This window comes from Passer domesticus, chromosome 2 (assembly GCF_036417665.1).
Source record: "Passer domesticus isolate bPasDom1 chromosome 2, bPasDom1.hap1, whole genome shotgun sequence".
In the NCBI taxonomy this organism is placed as follows: domain Eukaryota; kingdom Metazoa; phylum Chordata; class Aves; order Passeriformes; family Passeridae; genus Passer; species Passer domesticus.
The window spans coordinates 69,338,552-69,353,929 of NC_087475.1; the positions used below are offsets into that span (position 1 = coordinate 69,338,552).

At 41.5% G+C, this 15,378-nt stretch overlaps 1 long non-coding RNA gene across 1 annotated transcript in view; it reads left to right on the plus strand.

Annotated features, from left to right (window-relative positions):
- The window catches only part of LOC135294171 (uncharacterized), a 28,339-nt gene extending 12,961 nt beyond the window's left edge, over positions 1-15,378 (plus strand). Inside the window, exons 2-3 of the long non-coding RNA XR_010356328.1 lie at positions 2,967-3,125; positions 14,948-15,378. This is a non-coding gene — a long non-coding RNA (uncharacterized LOC135294171). The remainder of the gene's footprint in view (positions 1-2,966; positions 3,126-14,947) is intronic.

Sequence of the window (15,378 nt, forward strand, 5' to 3'; positions counted from 1 at the left end):
AATTTCTATTTTTATTTATAAAACCCTCTGAGCAGCTGAATTATTTATATGCTGTACTACTGCAGAATGTTATTCAGCCATTTCACTCAGATGAAAATAAAACCCATGCTACACTTTCATATCCCAAATGTGAACACTGTGACAGCTGTCTAACATTTCTAGCAGATTTTTAGGCATGTTCATGTAATAAAAAATGTCTCTAGCATCTGCAGCTAGAAAAATATCTGTAAGAAAATTTTCTGTCAAACAAAAGACCTCTTATCTGTGTTTCTTTCTACTGCTTCTTCAGCCAAGAAGTCTTTGTGTATGTGGAGTTCCAGTTGCACTGCTCCTCCCCAGCTTGTGAATCACTGTTAATGGCTGATTTTCAAAATTTATTAGGCATCAGGAAGGACAAACCAAGAAAAATTAAGGCTTTCATTTGCACAATTGTAGCAGGGATCTTCCCATGTTTTTCTGATAAATACAGGGTATCTCGGCATTGTAATGCCTTCATCAATTTTTACAGCATAATTTTGTATATTTAGGTATCTTTATACATGCCAAAAATGTTCCTTTTTTTCCCCTTTTTCTGCCAAGGATGGTTTGGGGTAGTTTTTCTCAACTCAGCAGTTAACCAACTGTTTCATTGATCTCCAGCAAGAAGTTCCCCTGCAGGAGCAGGCAGTCCCCAGCTCAGGAGGAAAATGGATTTGCATATGTTATTTTAGGGATATTTGACATCACATCCTGACATGGCCTTCTGCAAAGAAAATTGTTCTGCATAGTTTATTTTATTACTTTCTAGGATTATTAGTGTATTCTGTACTAGAAAGGTCAGTCTGTCAGTCAGAAAATATTAAAATCAACATGGTTTTTGCAGGTATTTCTCCACATTTTCAATAGGTCTGAGTTATTTCAATTTGATATTTTCTCCTTTTATGCACATATGATCAGAGTTTGAGCTCTGTCACTAACTGTTTACTTTCACAATGCTACAGTGCCTGTAAAGGTAAATCCTAAAGAGGTTTGAAGACAACATGGGATGTAATAGACAAAAAATACCTAGTAGGCAGATATTCAGAAAGACTTGGCATAGTTGAAATGGGGTGCTTAGAAATGATTTTTAACATCAACATTCTTTGTGGCTATGAAAATGACAAAACAAATTTGTCAAAGTATGAATAAGAGCACTGCAGGACAGCACTGCAGGTGCACACCCAGTTTCAACCTGAGAAAAAGTCAAGATCTGGCTCTTATCTGAAGCAGCTGAAGGAAGGCAGAGAAGAGACAGAGCTGAGCACTAAACTGCTGAGAGTGGTGCCTGAAAGGAAGATCAGAGCGTTATTTTCAACAAGAACCTGGAAAATGTGTTTAACTATGGCAGAAAGTAATGACAGACATGGTCATTGAAGCTGTGTTCCCATTGAGGTTCCTTGGAGCAGCCACGCCAGCAGAAGTGGCTGCCAGCCTTCAAAGAGGGTTGAATCTCCAAGGGACACTGAGGGAGGCAACCAGCAGACCAAGGGGATGGCAGGAGAGTAACAGCACTGAAGGCAGTGGGGAAACCACTCTTTCAAGACAAGCAGTGCCCCTCATCCCACCTTTCAGTGGATGGAGGATGAGAAACTTGTTCAGTTCATTCATAAAGTCCAGGACAACTTCCCCCATAGCAGCCTCAACTATAGATTTTCTGAAGTCACCAAGTTTACAGCTGTCATGGGAGCCCTAGTCAATCGTGTCTACTCTGTTACTCAGGGAAACTATTGTGTTAAGAAGTTTTGATGATCTGCTTGATCAATATAGATATACTCCTGACATTCCCTGACTCCCCTCTATTGTTAAATTCTGCCCAAGGTGAAAAAACAGAATAAATGAAAATCAAGCAGAAAAGAGACAAAGAATGACTCCTGTAACCCCAGTTCTTTCGTACCTTCCTCCTTTGCAACTCACTCATTCAAAGGCAGACTGCATGCTGAGCTTTTTCATGTTCAAAATTTAGTAACCTGACATTGTAAATGCCTCTCATTCTTTAAGACTCAATCAGCAGACAATGTACTGAGAAATGAAACTACCTCCTTAGATCAGCCATGCATGCAGAGGGATCAAGGTCTTGAATGTGGACAGAACTCGACATTTGTTCAGTTCGAAAATACAAATAACATTGGAACCTGCATCTCAAGGAGGTGATAAATGCTTGTAAGATCAGAGCTGCAGCTGTTAACTGTAGGTGAATGCTACACAATGAGATGAACACTTACCTCAAAGAGAATAGAATACGAAGTGAGCCTGCAAAGAAAAAGTGCTCTTTGGAATTCAGAAAGTATGAGCATTAAACATTAAAAATGTTTTTCATGTGCAAAAAACATTAAAAGCTGAGTTAAATCAGGTCTTTCAGCGGAGATTTAAATAAAATGAAGGAGTTTTGATCATGCAAAAGAAAGAAGAAATTTATGGGTTGCTCTGTAGTGAGGTAAGTTTTATGGGAAATCTTGGACTGTGACGAAGAGAAAGAGGTGCCCTGTCCCACCTGGGCACTCAGGAGCTAAAGTAGCCACTCTGTGGAGCAGACACTTTCAGCTCCACAGGTGTTACTGATAGCATCATAGAATGCTTTGGGTTGGAGAGAACCTTACAGATCATCTGCTTCCAATGCCCCTGCCAGGGACAGGGACATCTTCCATTAGACCAGGCTGCTCAAAGCCCCACCCAACCTGGCCTTGAACACTTGCAGGGATGGGGCATCCACAGTTTCTCTAGGTAACCTGAACCAAAACTTCACCATACACACAGTAAAGAATTTCTTCTTAACACTTAATCTGAATCTGCTCTCTTTCAGTTTAAAGCCACCCCTGCTTCCTATCACTAAATGCCCTTGTAAAAATTTCTAGATGTCTGGTTCAAAACCACAGTAATAAGTGTGTTTAATTTCTGGTCAGTGTTTGAGGAAATAAATAGTCAGTAGTTTTTCTTTCAACCTTACTTAGGTCCATAACCTTTCAATGCTGCCATGAAGCAAGTTTAAGGAACAGCTCACTGACCCACACTACTGAGGAGGAATCTGCTCCAGGTTGGGGAAGAGGGTGCCATTTCTTGGAGCCATGTCCCTCCTGCTCCAGACAGAAGTCTCCAAAGACCAAAGAATGGTAGGATGAGGCACAAATGAATCAGCAATACCTGTAGTCAGTAGACCTCACTTCCCAGGAGCATAAGGAAACCAAAGAGTTTTAGGCAAGGATAACTGTCCTTCAGCAGAATATTGGGAGAATGGAAGACTAAGAAGATCTTAAGCACAGAGACCCTGTTTGAAGTGGATCTTCCTGTCCCTTCATAGTTTTGAGAACTAACGTACCTGAAAAATGGTTTGATTTTTTGCACTTTTACCTGCTGAGTTAATGCAGATGTAGCATTAGCTTTACCTTGCTCCTATAAGCTGGGATTTGCTCCAGGACTCAGAATTACACCAGATGTAGACACAGCCTTGCACTTAAATGTAGTAATGTGGCTTTTTTACACAATAGCCACACTCATACAAGTAGGATGTTGTTGTTTGGATTAATCCTCTCTTAACACAGTGATGTGGCACATATCATGCAGGAGAGCTGTCCTGGCCAGCAGCCACACTAATCTCTTTTTCCAGCTCAAGTTTTCATCAGCTCACTGAGTCCACAAAGCTGTTGAAAGACCCTACTGAAATGATAGTGATTCAATTAAAGCCGTGAGATATATATATATATATATATATATATATATATATATATATATATATAAAGGGTTGGTTTTCATGGGTGCTCAATTGCTTTGTTTTGAGAGAAAAGGGTTGTGTTTCCTGAGGAGAGATGCAGAACAGCTCTTACCATCAGTGAAATCCTGTGTGAGCCAAACCTTTGCCACAAGCCTGTTAATGGGAGGGAAGGGAAGGGAAGGGAAGGGAAGGGAAGGGAAGGGAAGGGAAGGGAAGGGAAGGGAAGGGAAGGGAAGGGAAGGGAAGGGAAGGGAAGGGAAGGGAAGGGAAGGGAAGGGAAGGGAAGGGAAGGGAAGGGAAGGGAAGGGAAGGGAAGGGAAGGGAAGGGAAGGGAAGGGAAGGGAAGGGAAGGGAAGGGAAGGGAAGGGAAGGGAACTGTGCTGAGCCTGTTTGTGTCTGGCAAACCAGCCAAGAGCAACAAGGCATGAAAGTCAAAGATTAAATTGGAAGTGCAAATGCTGAGGGCCCGGGCAGAAGTGTGGTGATTCTGTGCATCATCCCCAAGGTCCTCCGTGGCTCCCCTGGGGTGGTTACAATGGTAGCACCAAAGCAGACAGGAATGGGGGAAAAGTGGCAGTTTTAGACCAGCTGAGGAACAGATGCTTTCTAGAGAATGAAAAAAGCTAATGGGAAAAAGCACTAATGTAATTCCATGAAAGTGTATTTTATTTATGACATTGAGTAACAAACACAGTATCATTGATAGAATTCATTTAATTGAATCTTTTAATTAAGAAGAGTAATGGCCATTAATAACAAAAGGTAAATAGCAGGGATTTTATTTGGGGGCCTGAAGTAATTCTTAAGAGTTGAGCCCTGGTTTATGTATGTTTAGATTTATATGTAGAAATGGGGAGTTACCATTGACACTGGAATATGTCACTCTGGGGCTTAAATGACATTACTGTGCTCATAATGAAACAAAGAATAACTCAGGCTCATGTTAAAGGTAACTCAGGCAAGGGGCTTTGCACACTTCAACAGGATCAGCACATTCAGTTGGATTAGCCAAAAAATGGAGTGAACAGATTATAAACGATCCCTTAGTAATGCTGTATGTCAAGTAACGCTGTATGTCAAGTAATTCTGTATGTCAAGTAATGCTGTATGTCAAGTAATGCTGTATGTCAAGTTTCCTGACTGTTTGCATGATACAGGAGATGCATCAATCATCAGAGCGTGAGTCAGCTTCTCCTCTCACTGATGGAATATGTCGGAGTGTAGAAGGGTTCTGGGGCAGAGTACATTTTGTGCCTGTGATTTTAAGATCTAGACCAGGAAATATTGCAAAGGACAATTTGTGTTTTTGAAAAGAAAAAGGTGAAAATGGAGGAAGGGAAAGATCATTAGACGTTGGATATAATAGCTTATTTATGCAAAGCCAGAAATAGTTGATGAACATAATCAAATAATTTCAGAATATTTATTTTTTATAAAATAATTCTTTACAGAAATTTTGGCAAAAGAGAGCCAAATGCAGGTGATGGAAAGTTGTGCAGAAAAGGATGTAACCCATGACTTCTAAGACTTGGATCTATAGGATGCCTTTTATGACTCTTGAGTCTGTTTTACCTGGCACCATGCCTTTGTAACATAGCTGGTGGAAGTGTTTTTACTGAGACTACTTGAAAGGATATGCTCTTCATGACATGTTCAGTGACATTTCCCCTTTGGCCAATTAGAAGCAAGTGTTAATTCTTTTGATTAGTACGTAGCTGAGATACTCTGTGAAAGTGAGCTAATTTCAGTCCTACTTCACATCAAACATTATTCTTTATTGGAACTCTAGTTGAAGAACCCCAGGCCAAGTTCTCAATTATGGCAGGTTAAATAAAAAGTAAAGAGAAACCTAGTGAAGAACCAATTCAATAGATTTGTAGAAACGTTTTTGATCTAATATTGTTAAAGGTATGGTCTTCAGAGGTGCTGAGCATCTATTTGCAGCTCCACTGACATCCTGAAAGCTGCAAGTGATGGATTTGCCATGGGACCACTGGAGCTGGCAAGACTTAACATGGTCATTGGCCTGCTCTTTCTGGCAGGAAATAGGAAGTCTTTTCCTTTCTTATGTTTATATTCTTGCTTTCAAGCAGTGACTCATGATTCACTTACCTTTGAATAAATCTCTTGTGAGACTATATTCCTGTGGTCAAAGCCCCTAGGTCTCATGCCTGTTGGAAGAGCTCTGCAGCAAGTGATCTCATACATTTAGGATGGGAGGAAAAAAAAAACAAAGAAAAACAACAAATGGTATCCCACAGCTAAGTGATCCCACCAGGTAAATCAGGCATATTGGAAAAAAAAATCAGCTGCCGGATTGTGTGAGGGGCCACAGAATTTCCAGGGACTCCAAAATTACAGTCTCCACTCCTGGCTCCCTGCCTCTGCCCCTTCTCCAAGTCACTAGTCACTTCCACTCCACAACAAAAACAGGTTTTACTTCATTTTTACATTACCTCCATCTGTGTCTTCACCTCTTACATTAACCTAGCCCCAATGTAAATTTTTCACTCATTATTTCTCCCTCTTTTTCTTCTCCTGACTTGTCTCAGCACATTCCTCTATTTCTTCTTGCTGAGGAAACTCTGCCATATTCCTCAGACAAAGGGAAAACATGTCCAGGGCTCTTTTCCTGATGTTTCTTTCTGTATCACTCAACTTATTTTCTTTCCCTGTGGTGTTGTCTCATGAAGAAATGTAATAATGAGATTAAGACATGAGGGAAAAAATGAAGAACACAGGGGCTGGAGCAGCTGAGTGTGTCCATCTCATTTTTTCCAGTCAGGTCCTGTGAAAAGTCCTTTGTTATCTGCTGCTAAGGGAGGGCAGCCAGCCTTGTTCCCTTCACCCCAAGGTAGGAAAAGTGCTAAATACTGTGAAACAGTTGCATGGTCTCACCTTGTCAAAGGCTGAAGCCCTGCTATACTGCTATATGCTTCTATCTATGTAAGATTGCAGGTTTAGGCAAATAAACATATTTTCCCTGACACAGCTTATCCATTTTGATCAATTCATGGGAAGCTAATTTGAGTAACTGAGCACAAGGATAATTAGCAATCATGTCAGTGATAGTACATTTATTCAAATTAAGTCAAATGTGAGTAATCTCTGGATGTTTGGTTTTTTTAGCCAGCAGAGAGGAGAATAATTTAGCAGCTAATTTTAGACTTTTCTGAAAGAGAAAAACAAATTCTGGAGGCTATTCCTGCTTTACATGTTAAGAGCCCTGTGCTTCCAGGAATAATACTTTAACATGATTCAGAAAACTAATTTTCTCATTTTGCTGCTTAGTTATGAAAGAAAAGGTTTTGATCCAGTTGCTCTCCTAATTTCTTTTTCCTCCCAGTCACCCTGTGGGTGGGATGTCTGCCCTCCACACCAGGGATAAGGAGCCACAGAACTGCTTGCTGCAGGCATGGACATTTGAGTTTACAGCCATTTGCTTCCTTGGATGTGGAAGTGGCTTGAGTTGATTTATAGCTCTTAGTGAGGATTTTTTGGGTAATACTATAGCTTCCCACTAATGAAATTCCTGCACATGAACTCTTGCAGGACTCTTACAAGTAATTTTACTGCATGTATTTTACTGCTCCTCTGGCAAAGGGGTACAGCACACACAGGCAGAGAGGTCCAGCAGTTGGATGCCAAAGCATCCAAAGGTTGATGGATGGATTCCAGGTAGGGTCCTTTCCAAACAGCCTTCAGTTTTTTTGGGACTGTGTGATGGTGATTTCCCTCTTCTCAAATGAGGCCTTTGCACCTGGCCTTTGTACTGACCACCTCCATCCAGGTGTACAGCTTGTCCTGGGTTTGGTGTGCCCTGCTGGCCCACGATGTCTGCATGCACCAGCAAGCACCAGCCCGTAGTGGGGCAGTTCTGCACGGTTTGGAGCCTCATTTGTGGCAAGAAACCCTGGTCTCTCGTGCACTTCTCAAGGGAAGGTGCACACAGCAGGCAGTGCCCACCTTGCACAAGTCTGCGCTCCCCTGAAGGTTTCTCTTCTTCCTTGAACCCTTCCCTGTCAGATCCATTCCTTTGCTGATGGCCTGGGAGGGGCAGGATTTCCTAGGGCTCTGGCCCTGCTGCTGCTGCTGTCTGCATGCCCAGGGCATAGGACAAAACTGCTCTGTGTCTCAGGACCAACTGGGACTAGAAAGACACTTTTACCCTCCTGCCTGCCCCCTGAGTCTGAGCCACCTCCTGCCCCATCGGGATCTTTCCTGGGGCACCAGGAATAGGTGGGTCTGGGATGGGCTGCCCTGAAGCTCTGCTGAGCCTTGAGGCAGAAACAAGACTGGCATCATCTCCATTTAGAGTAATCAATTCTTCTATGCGTGTGCCAAGGATTACTCCAGAAATCAAACAAAACAACATTAGTTAAGTAACATATTAACATTAGTTAATTTGACACATCTTATAGCAATTAAGTTAGAATCTAGTGAGTCCTATCCATTGATTCCTTTATCATGTGAAGGTGTAATATTATATTAAAATGAAGCCTACAAAATAAAACAATCACATTTTAGGTGGTGTTTCTGAGCAGAGACTTTTTCAAAGATTTCTACCCATGTGATCCCTGATGAAAACACATGTGTGCCACTGGTGCTGGTACCAGGACAGTGGGGATATAAGCAGGCTGAGAAGAGCATTCAACTTTGCTCACATTTGGATGAGGGGCAGCACACCTGCTTCATCCAGACTGCCCCTGCCTGGTGTTTCCTTGCTGGGCTCACTTTGCCTTGTGGAAACAAACACCAGCTTTGCAGATCTTGGAGAGCTTTGGAGTCTTTTCCTTGATTTTCCTCTGAGGGTAACAGAGACAAGCTCACTTGTGCATACCTCTATTAACTGCTTTAAGAGAGATCCGCATCTTCAAAAGAAGCCCATAAAACATGCAAACAGACATGCATTATTTAGAGACAGCTGCTGAAGTAATGACCATGTGCAAAGAATAACAGAGCCACAAACCCTAACCACCACATCTTCACAGAAGTCTCTGTGGATGTAACCCTAAGACCCTGTTAGCGTAATGGGACTAAGAACATCCAATGGTTTTATTATTTTGCAGCTTGAAACTCAGTTTCCCCCCCTTACTTCCCTCTGTTTGGATCAGACCTGGGAATTTTTTCACTGGGAGACAGACTGGTGTATATTTGGATCAACAAATTTTTCTGAGTGCTTGAGAAAACTCTCACCACATGGACTGAGTCCCAGACAATGGACAATGACAATTTTGGACAGACTTGGCCAAGCAATGGAAAAACACATTATCAGTGATGGCTTGTACTAATTAATTGTACCTCCCTAGAATCAGGCCATATGTGATATCGATTCATTCAGTCACAGGGCTTCCCATTGCAGATATAATGATAATGCAGAGGCAGCAAGCTGAGTGGCTCTCAGCAGCATATCAGAGCAAAATACACAGCAGACACACACCACCAAGAGGCAGAAGATTGGGAAAAAAAAACACTAGGCAAAGCTCTAAAAGTACCATTTACATGATCTTGATGAAAGCTCCAAAGGGGAGCTCTTTATGTACTGTTTTAGAAAAGCAAAAATCTGTTCAGCTTTCCATGCCCAAGGCACTGCTAGCTGGGTAATTGCTCACTGAAAACCAGTGACCATTTCTGTTGCATTTTTGGAGGGAAATTGGAGACTGAGCTGTCACTCAAGTGAGCAGGAGAAGGGCTGATCCCTGTAGGGGTCTTGAGAGAGACTATTTCTTGCATGACCATGTACAAGCTGAAGTACAGTTCCAGTGGCCCCAGGCAAGGCATTTATCACCCTGATAGACACAAGGCATCACTTCTCACTATGAAACCACAGAAATTACATGTTCTTCTATAACTGAGCGCTGAGAAAAGCTCAGTGACCTTTAGAGGTTTGGATTCATTCCAGTCTGCACTGCAAAGGTGAGAGAGGATGTTGCATGGACACTCCTCCATGGGCTGCTCTGCCAAATCAAACTGAGCTGACTCCAGAAGATCCAGACTGCAGCAAATGCTGCCCTTAAACTCATGATTCTCATCCCATTCCAGGGCAAAACTTGGGATGTATAATTTTGAGCAATATCAGAAAGAACCACTTCAGCATTTGCAGAATCAGAGTACAGGTACTCTGATTTTGGCACAATTAATTGATCTTGTTGCTGAGCTCATTTGATAATTTTCAGTTCAGAGTTGATGATTACCTTATTGATCTTTGTGAGCAAAAGGATGGAACAAATTCAGGGTTCTGTGACCTCCAAACACACTCAATGGGACAAACCATTTTCTATAAACCTTGTCCCACGAGAGGAAAAAAAAGGGAAAAGAAGTCAGGACTCCCTGAATGCTGCAAAGTCCAGACAATTCACGGCAGTTCACAGAACATTGTGACTTGCTTCAAATCTGTGGGGAGGAAAAAAAAAAGCAATATTCCCCATGAAGACACTGGGGATTTCCCAATAATTATTTTTCTTTAAAATGCCTTTCTAATCAAAGTTTACTGGTCGACTCTAATTCTGAATTTTAAAAAAGTATCATAAGAAATTGAGTTTTTTTAGTCTTCATAACAAGGTAGGAAAAGTTTTTCAACAACAGAAACATAAGTAAATGTATGCCTATTTTCAAATTATTAATTTTATATTTATGTAAGAAAAGCAACTCTGTTGCTTCCTTTGATAAAACATCATCTCCTCCCTTAGGACAAGATAAATGGACAGAAATGAATGGGAGCTGTGAGATGCTAATGCATCACTTAGTTTCTAGCAGAACCTTATACAAGGATTTAACCTTGCAGGACTCTGTAGAGCTGGGTAAAGTTTTTCAGTGAAAATCACCAAAAGTCCCTTGCTTTTCTTGAAACCTTCAAGAAACCCAAGTAACTGTTCTGAGGTCCACATAAGAGGGACTGCATAACACTGAGCTTGAACAGCATTCAGAGAAAAAAGAAGAACTCCAAAGTCACCAGGCCACAGGTACACCGCTCTCTGTTACTTGATAAAAAGTTTGTTTCAAAAATAATTCCAAGGATTTTAATAATCCACTTACAAAGACACCCATAGGCAACAAGGAGGTTTCAAGAGGGCTCCCTCAAGGGGTTCTGACCCTGTGCCCATTCCCATTATCCCAGTGAGGGCAGGAGGTGGCTATACAAATACAGCATTCACAGAAATGTCCCTTTAGGCAGAAGCTTAGCTTGCATGGCCTCTAAGAGATGAACTCAACAGCCAGTACCTTTCCCTTTGAACACAAATCTGAGCCCCAGGGATGGATTTGAGCTTGTTACATTTGTGTTGGATCCCTCCTCAGCACCTCCTCAAAGGAAATCACCCTGTGAGCCTGATTTTAGTCTGCCACAGGCCATGAGGCAGTCACAGTGCTGGCCATGGCAAACAGCCTTACATTAATTGTGTCAGACAAGACCATGGGCAGTGCAGCCCCACACACTGCTGAGCATGTGGCTCCCATTCATCTTCCTTTTTTTCTTGGCTTTGAAGGCAAACAATTCACCTCAGCTTTGAATCTTGAGTATAAATTTGACTTACCTTAGCCTTCTAAAATATTTTAGTCTAGTCCTTTCCAACTGCCAGATATATCCAGAATTACTACTAATGGGTTACAATACATTAAGCTTCATGACTTGGTGACTGACACTGTTTATATCACAAAGGTTTTTATTTGTGTATATTCTGTTTGTCTCGAGTCCCAAACCACAAATTCACTAGCTAAGAAGGGCTGTCAGAGCTGATATAGAGAGCAGTATTTAAAATACATTTGTCAGCCAAAAGAAATCTGTGATAGAAAGTGTCTCTCTGGGGGTTTAATACAAAAAGTGTTATCAACAAGCTTTTTTTTCAGGAGTTGTGCAATTACCCAGCTCATGTATACATAGACAAATGTACCAAAGAAGTCTTGAGGACTCATCTATCATATAGAAATTAAATTTAATTCCATCAAACGTATAGTGTTCTTAAGCTACAGATTATTCCAGTGCCTAGAAAAATAAGGTAAAATAAAACAGACTCACATTTCAGTGAAGGTTATTTGGTTTTATGTGTCTAGATTTAGGAGTCTGTGGCTTTCAAAGGTACTGCAATCCAGGACTTTCCATGGACTTATAGACATGAAACTGTAGTGTCAATTGACATCTACAGCTATCCCATCTCACCAGACATGAAGTAACTTGCCTGAGGTCACATAGGGTTTTGCAAAAAAACCCCAAAACCCCAAAATTTATGTGATTCACATTTTGTCAGTCTCTGTGGATTTTCATCACCTTTGCCAGGAGTGCAGCATGGGGCAGTGCTCTGGAAGAAGGAGATTAAATACCCCTGAGCAAAAGGCACATGCAGGAAAATTTGCTACAGGCCTTGAAAATCAGACACTGTCTGGAAATCTGAAAGTGGAGAGGAGAAGAAATTTTTATGGGTGACGACATTTAGAAACCTTGACCAATGATAAACCAATACCGGGGCCTGGTTTTGAATGAAATTTTGCTGAGAGTCAAAACTAAATCATCACAAAAAAGGGATTTCAGTGGACATGATGAAATACAACTGAGCCAGTTGTACATCAGTCCTTGAATACTTGAGCTTATGTAAAATCATCCTTCAAGCATAATTTAAAGATCTATATTTATCTATAAAGTAACATTTTGGTTTATAAATATCAAGGAAAGTCATGTACTCCAAGACATGAAGAGAACTGGTTTTACTTTTTAAAAATTCAACAAATTGGTCCCTCTGCTGTTGTTTTGGTTTTTTTCCAAGTTAGCCCTTAATAGGGCTATATGGCAACAGAGAAACTGTGCTATATGGCACAATTTACCTGGTCTCCTTTCCTTTTCACTGCAGATGTAAGAGCTCTTTGTGCCCCTAATGCACATATCCTTTTGTTCCCTGAGCCAGGCATAGGGCTCTCACTCTGCAGCACATTGGACCAGAGAGTAACTAGGTCCTTTCAGCCTTAAAGCCTAGGGCCAAATCCAGTGATATCCATAGGGAAGACAGCTGAAGACAGGAATTTCATGTGCCTTTTGAGTACCCAAAGCTGCTGCTGTGGTAGCAGGATAAGCCAGGCTGATGCAGGCTCAAGCCTGAGCAGAATGACCTGCTGGCTGTGTAGTCCTTTTGGCACTTGTGAATGAAGACAGGCAGTCGGTGCACTGAGCTGGAGACTTAGTCATGGCAGAAAGAAAAACAGCTTCATTTCCTGGGAAAAGTAGGTTGAAAGAAATCACACTGGCCATGGAGAATTTTTCTTCCAGTTCTGAAGAGAAATTATACCACTGCAGTGTTCAAAGGTACTGGGTGCAGAGAAATTACATAAAAACAAAATAGCTACTGCGTATTGGTCTTTAAAAGCATGCAAAACTCCCCCTTTTTCTGGGTTTGTATAGCACTGAGTTCTGCCTCCTCCTGTAAAGCTCTTCAGCTTTGAGTGTGTTCACCACGAGTTGATAATTCTCTCTTCACGGTAATGCTTGGACAAAATCTCCTAACTGCATTCAGCACTTACATATAGAGACCTTAGCCTCAGGTATGGGATGAGTTATTCAAAATACAGGGGGCAGATTGACGAAGGTGCTGCCAAAGGCCCAAGGTGGCTGAGCACTGGCAAAGTGGAAAATACCAGATTTTGTTTTTCCAGAGTATTCCTTGCAGCAGGCACCGATGGGAGCACTGACACACAATAATCCTGGGGTGCTTCTCTGCATTGACCCCATCAAGCAATGGCACATCTGTCTTCTCTGTGGGAACAAAATGTAGTAAAATGCACTCATACGTGAGGGCATAGACTGTCAAAAAAATGGCAAACTGGAGAATAAATCTGAGGTGCTCTGGGCATTTTCTACTTCACAGGTAGCCTTGGTTTAAACAAGATGGCTCTGTCCATGTCAAGGGCACGCCAGACTCGTTGGGCTGGGGTGGGACTAAAGTCCCCTCAGCCTCCCTACCAAATCTGTTTGAATGGCAGGTTCATTAAGCAAAAGAGAAAAAAAAATCAAACAAGCTGGGGATCAGAGGGAGAACACAGAGTGAAAGAAAGGAAGAAATAGAAAAGATCAGGTATTTAAAATTTAAGACTGCATGAAGTTTCTAAGAGTCTTACAGGCCTTGGGATTTGTTAAGCAATACTGACTCTGAGAGATGAGTGGTGTGAAAATTTAAAGTGTTTCAGGAGGAACTGACAGACCTGTAATTATCCCTGTAGGGCTGATGAAGTGTGTGGAGCTTTGCAGCATGCCTGTGAAGAAGCCCCACCAGGTTAATCCGCCTCTGTTGCTTTAAGGCGGCATTTCGCTTTGCCTGTCTGACAGGGCTGATCCACAACCCCTGAGAAATAACTAGAGAAAGGAAAGATTGTTATGTTTTTCAACCTGTGAGTAAATCTCCTGTTTTTTATCTCCCTTATTCATAAATAAAATGGAAACACTTGCCCAGCAAAGATGATGTTTGTTATTCAATAGCTTATTGTTGAAAATTCCTGCTTCCTGCTGCTAGGAAAAACAAACTCTCATAATTTTCTATTCAATAATTTCTTCTAGCAAGTGATTTAAATGTAAGGCTTTCTCCTGGTTTCATTTGTATTCAGACCAGGGTTTTAGATGAGCTGTGGCTGGTGCTGCCTGGGCAGAGTGGTGGCACAGAGACGTCAGAGGCATGCGGGTTAAACATGGAAGTCTTTCTACTGGCTTTGAACCTATTTTGAAAATAATTAGTAGTTCACAAAGTTATTTGAAGTTACTTGCCTCCTCCTTTATACATTTTTAATTATATTTGGTGATTTCAGATGGAAGGGAGCTCTTATGTAACATTTGGATGTGTACTTCTTGAATCATTAATTTCACCCTGAAAGGGATGATTTGGTCAACTCAAACATGATGTTACTTGTCTAATGTGGGATATTTCCATCTGTACAATAGTCATTGCATGAGATAAATTAGAAATACTGTATTTTAAAATAAATTCTAAAAATACAGAATTAAGACAGCCTTGCTACATTCCTCACAGTGCCTGAGAGGTAAAAGCCCAGTATTCACTAGCGTACCCCACATGTATTTTTTTATTTCTGGCTCACAGTTCCTGAGAGGGGATAAATGACCCTACTGCAGAGAGGTGCTTTGCATCCACAGCGATACAAATAGAACTTTACTAAACATTTCTCAGTATAAAGACAGGTAACTGCAGCCTTGTCACCTGAATAGGGACCCCTTACCTTTCTTTATCTCAACAGATCCTGCAGCCATTCAGCCTCTCCAGAGCAAGACCTGAGATCTGGGGACTGTTCCTCTGAGTGTGATGTACTCCACCTGAAATGAAACATCTGCAACAGCAACCTGCCCACCACTGCTTCTCCAGAAGTCCAGTGGCTCCAGGGAGCATGGAGTGTTTCTGCTTAAAACTTAAGAGATGGGCACTCCCTTTCAGCACAGCTGAAAAGGGCATTTCAGGAAGGATTTGGCCAACCAAGGCATGAGAATCACCCAAGAAAATTACACAGGACAGTGAAAATCATTACCTGTATGCTCCCCTGTATTGTGCCATTATTTCCCAGCCCAGGGATAATGAAATGTAAACAAAGGACTTTAATGGTGGTGACTGCATAAAATCAGTTCCTGGGAGCTATTAAAACTGAGGTTTAACAGAATCGTGAGTCTTTGAAAG